The following is a 5589-nucleotide window of genomic DNA, read 5'->3' on the forward strand; positions in this document are numbered from 1 at the left end:
CCCTGGTTCCTAGGATCCTTTTAGTTGGAATCTTAAGTATACAAGGTGTGTGCTCTGCCACTGAGCTATGGCACCTCTCAGATACTGCTGTTTCTCCCCAACAATAGAGATTTGTAGTAACTGATAAAATGTTTTAGGGGTTTGCCAGATTATAGGGCTTTATTTTGAACAACAATAATTTGCTGCAGGAGATCTAGAAGTTGATCATACAGCTGAAGTGTTGATATTCAGAATGAGCATCTTGATGAACATATGAAGCTGTCTTTGTACTAAGTCAGGTCATTGGTTCATATAGCTCAGTACTGTGTGTTGACACAGTTCCAGCTCACATGTAACACTAAGCTACACTATGGTTTTGAAAGCATTCCGTTGACCTAACTGGCAATATTGATTTGAGTTTGTTCTTTTCTGCTATCCACTGCTTTTACCAGTCTGATTTTTTCTCCCCCAAATATTGATATTAATATTGATAAATGAAAGGAAATTCTGATCCATGAAAGGGAAGCGGCTTTGTCACCTTGTCCTCTGCTGTGAATCAGTTTTCACATTAGCAAGCAGAGACCAGCTGTTTTCCTTTGGAAAGAAAAGGAGGAAAACAGTTTTTGGTGCCCCCCCATCCCCACCTACTCCTTGGCAAGCCTAGAGTCTTTAACGTGGGCAAGATTCTCTAGTTTCTAGGCTTGTCTTTTAATCATTTAACAGGTCAACACTATGGAGATTAGAAGGCAAGGCTAGAGAGTCTTGCCCATGTTAAGGACTCTCTAGAACTAGGCTTGCCTTTTAATCTCTATTATAGATTTAGCTTGCTTCTTCTTACTTTGCACAGACCTGTATTGCTGTGCTGTGCATAAACTCAATAAAAGAACAATATATTCGAGGGGGGGAAATCTGTTCAGAACAAACAGGATGACTCCACAGAGATGGAGAATATGCTAAATCTGAATTCAGTGGAATTCTTGCCCATCCCTATTCACAGTGTACGTGATGCTCACCTCTACTTCTGACCCTTTATTATAGGATTTCTCAGACTTGTTTTATCAATCAATCAATCAAGTTTATTTGCAGTCAAAGTCCCGAAATGACTTGTTTTATACCAACTTTCAGTTATGGTAGTTTGCTACCACTCTTCATCTCATGGGCACCAGCTGCGCAGTATGCAGATTGATATTGATGTGGTGGCTTCGTTTCCCCCACTTCATCTTTGACCATACAGTGGATCTGTAGGAAGGAAGTTTTATCTTCTATTTTATTTTCATCCCAATATGGAAATATACAAATACACAAAAATAAAGTTTTTTGACACTACTTGTCAGTGTGCACCTGCACAACTCCAAATATACGGTTTCAATAAATAATGCTGCTACCTGTGCTGCTTCTTTGAAGAGATGCAAGTTGCAGGCTGAAATGCTTACCCTGCTGGGGATGGCACTGCAAAGGGGAATGAGCCATAACCATGTGGGGAGAGAGCCAGCAAGAGGGAGCAACTGGCAGTTTAACACACAGTGTGAGGTGGGCAATAAGTGATGACAGGGGATATGCGGCACAGTGCCTGTGAAGGAGGCACCAAAGGGGCCTGATAGCTGGCTGCCTCAGCCTTTATCTTTGCCACATACCATCCACACAGCCATCCCATAACTCTACCATGGCCATTTGAGTTCCCTTACAGGAACTGTGTTCTGTTAGGACATCAAATTGTGCACCTTGCCCAGAGTTGGATTAGCGAACACTGGGGCTGGAGCCAGGTGCTGACTGAGTGCTGCTGGATGAATGTACACTGTATATAAAGTAAAGGCAGCCTTGCTGACCACTATTATAGAGGTGGCACGCAGCCCAGATTCAGTGAAAGGGACCACAAATGTATTTTTGTAACTTGGTGAGAGAGAATGTGGGAGACAGGAGACACCCACTGTCTGTACATACCCGTCTGCACAAACGAACATATACATATGAACATGTGAGGGCCTGGATAAAAAAAGACTTTTCAAACTTCCCACAGCTCCTGCTTATTATTTTACTTCCCAACTACATGTAGGGCACACACTTGGGTTATAAATGAGGGTTTAATTGCATAGTAATAGAGCCAGTGTGGTGTAGTGGTTAGAGTGTTGGACTACGACCTGGGAGACCAGGGTTCGAATCCCCACACAGCCATGAAGTTCACTGGGTGACCTTGGGCCAGTCACTGCCTCTCAGCCTCAGAGGAAGGCAATGGTAAACCACCTCTGAATACTGCTTACCATGAAAACCCTACTCATAGGGTCGCCATAAGTCGGATTGATTGGAAGGCAGTCCATTTACATTTTATTCCATACAATATGCTCTGGGAGCAGCAGTCATGTTTGCAAAAAATTCCAGTACAGTTCGCTACAATGTGGATCCAACCTGGGTTCTGCTAGAATGAAATTCAAAGCAAGTTCTGAAGATTCTTCCACAGGCATAATATCTTAGGAATTTTAAGAAAACAAACAAACAAAAAGACTTTCAAAGCTAGTAAAACCTCTCTGGGGAGTTTGTACATGCCTACCCACAATAGTTCCTTTGTAATAATTGCATCTCAAAGACTTGACATAAATAACTGATATCCTCAGTTCATTGCAGAGCTTGGAAGATTACTTTTAAAAAGGAATAAATTACAATTACTGTTACATGGCCCCAAAAAGGAATAAATTACCCTTACAATTACAGTTGTTCTGAAAGGAACTGATTACTGTTACTCAAAAGTAATCACTACAATTACACTTAAGTTACTTTAAAAAAATGAGAGTGCCTACAAGGTGCTGGCCTTGGCTGCTGTACACTAAGTCACTTACAACAACATAAACACATACACACAGAGGTAGTAGAATAATTCTTTTTATCCATTAGTTAGCAGTGCTGGTCTCTCTGCTGGTAAGGGAGGTGGGGAGGGAGGCAGAGGCCACTACTCAGATCTTTGCATGTCAAACCAGGTGCAACTTCCCCCCTCAGCCAGCAAGCATACTCTCTCTCACATAACCACTTCCTGGACCTTGCCCTGCCACCAACTAAGGGAAACCCACCCAAGGCAGTTAAAACACTGCAAATACAGCAAAGTAGCCAAGGAGGGCAGTGGCGGCCACTTTGTGTGCCAAGTGCAAACACAGTATTCTCTCTCTCTCTCTCTCTCATGCACGCACGCACGCACGCACAGACATACGCGTTGTCATCTTTCACCTCTACAGTTCCTTATCTCCACTCTGCGGCTGCCTCCTTCTCCTTTATCCATGTTCTTGCCCTCCAGCTCCTTTCTCCCTCTACTCCATTCTTTGCCACCACCATCCATTTAAAAAACAAAACTATTGTTTTTTCCACTCCAACCCCATCTTGCTCTCCACCTCCGCCCTCGTCTCCTCCTACCCACCCACAGAGCACGAGGGAAGAGCGATGCTGCACAGAAGTCCAGTTTGAGGCACATAATTTTCATCCACAAATCAGGGAAAGAAAAGATGGCTGCCTGAGGGGGAAGACGTTACTTTCATCTCTCCGAGACAAGCTTACTTAAATGTTATACAAACACAGCTGAAAAATCTTCAACGCCTGGCCTGTCTTCTTCTTTAGTATATATACATCATCGTGATATCTGGGTATTTGACTGCTTGCCTGATAAGCTCCTGTGAGAGGGGTAAGATATCTTTCATCTTCTCTCTGCCAACGCCATCTGAGCTGCGTAACGCTATGTATGCAGAGATCATTAATATTTCACCACTCGCAATCAAGAAAGTGAAACTTTAAATAACTTATTAATTGTACCCACCATGATGACATCGAGGATGATGAGAAAGATGGACATGTAATTTAATCCTTTTGTTATCTCTGGACTACTCCTACTCCTGTCTTGCCGCTGCTACTTCAGCCTTAACCCTGCTCTCCCTTAATACTGTTTCTTAAAGACAAAGACTCTGTAACATGGTTTATACCAGAAAAGCTTATAGAGAGCAAGGAATACCTTTGGAGGGAGATTTACTGCCAACCACAATCATGGCAAAACAGTCAAAAAATTACCCAATTCTTCTCTTCCAGTCCAAAGGCAGAGGATTTAGATCCACTTGAAGGTGGAGTAAAGACTGTCGAGAAAGGGAGTATGAAGACAAAGGACTCTGATTTATTTGTTGCCCACTCCAATAATGTGCTTTTGGATTGGTCTTTGGATATGAAGGGAGCCCTGCAAATGGGTGTGGAGGACCCCCACTCATATAATCTCACTTTTGAGTTAGAACAAGCTGAAGGTTTGTCTAAGCAGCAGACAACTAAAATGGCAGACACATACTTACCTCTGGGAAATAGCAAAGAGGAGGTGAAGCATAGTCAGCCGAAACACATTCATCCATCTGCCACAAATCCAGAAGTAAGTATGGATAACTTTACTCAACAGGATGCCCAACAACTCTTGGAATATAAATTACTGGAATCCTGGTTTTGTGTGCTCTCGAGGGAGATAACTTGCATCAAAAACTTTCTGAATGAAGCTAACAAACTGTTAACAACTTTGGCTGAAGAGTTTAAGAAAGTTGGCAACCATCAAGAAACCGAAGCAAGTTCTACCTACCAAACTACAGACCCTATGCAATGTCCAAAAGCCTGGAAGTGCAATTGTAAGGCAACCTCTGAACCTAAACGACCTCCAAGGGGCAAAAAGATTATAAACATGAGGAAGAGTAAGAATATTAAGAACTTTAAGCTCCAACGAGGCAGAAAAATGAATTTCACTAAACTTTTTCAAATACTAGAGTCCATATTGAAAATGAGGAATAACCAAAACAATAGATCTATAGGACATGAAGGCACCTTAAAGAGTCCCAAAGTCAAGCCCATGGGCTCTTTAGCAATGTCAGTTTCTTTAGCACCCTCACCTCCAATTGATAGTCCACCTCAACATTATCGCTCTGAGTCACAGGAGCTGTGTTCTCAACCAGAGCAGGACTATAACTGGACCCAGAAACTAAAGAAGGAGAATAGTTGGAAATTAAAACTCATTCCCCAAGAATTGTTTTAATAAACTGCCCTAGAGCAAATATTCATGACACACAGCCTGCTCGGAAAGCCAATCTTGCCAACTTCCTGCAGCCAATTGTGCCAGGTCTTTTTACAACTGATTTTAGTGATGTAGAATATTTGCATAGCAACTCTACAAAAGCCAGGATTTTGATGACACTCAGAAAACCTGAGAAAGCAAATCTATTTCTCGCAAACAGACAGGCTCTGTGCTCATTCGGAATTGTCACTCAAAGATATTTCCAGAATACAACTGGGCCTCAAGCCCTGATCTGGACTCCGCCACCTGCGAGTCCGGTAAAATTGCTAAAACCTCGCAGTGATGTGACATCTAAGTTAAAAGTCCCAAACATGGGACCAACACCTATGCCCGTGAATGGAGAAATGAGACCGATGGTTCCCTCTAGTGTTCCAATAATGCGACTGCCCAGAATTAACCTTGAAACTGCTGTTTGTAATACCTCTTTGCCAACTAATAATGTGATCCTGGCAAACTTGGAGGCTAGAACTAATAATTGTAACAAAGAAGAGCCCCATAGTTCCTTTAACGAAGAGAAGAGTCTCTTCACTGCTTTTGCT

The 5589-nt window shown here is 42.4% G+C and overlaps 1 long non-coding RNA gene across 2 annotated transcripts; it reads right to left on the bottom strand.

Moving 5' to 3' along the window:
* Window positions 1–1079: 1079 nt before the first annotated feature.
* LOC133390044 (uncharacterized) lies at window positions 1080–3873 on the bottom strand. Of its 2 annotated transcripts, none has more exons than XR_009764284.1 (3): window positions 3773–3873; window positions 2238–2389; window positions 1080–1218 (listed from the first exon to the last, which is right to left on the bottom strand). It is a non-coding gene; the product is annotated as an uncharacterized LOC133390044 (long non-coding RNA). The 2 variants fall into 2 exon arrangements; XR_009764283.1 differs by having other exon boundaries at window positions 2238–2392.
* Between the last annotated feature and the right edge of the window lie 1716 nt (window positions 3874–5589).

The sequence above is a fragment of the Rhineura floridana genome, chromosome 8 (assembly GCF_030035675.1).
Source record: "Rhineura floridana isolate rRhiFlo1 chromosome 8, rRhiFlo1.hap2, whole genome shotgun sequence".
NCBI lineage: Eukaryota > Metazoa > Chordata > Lepidosauria > Squamata > Rhineuridae > Rhineura > Rhineura floridana.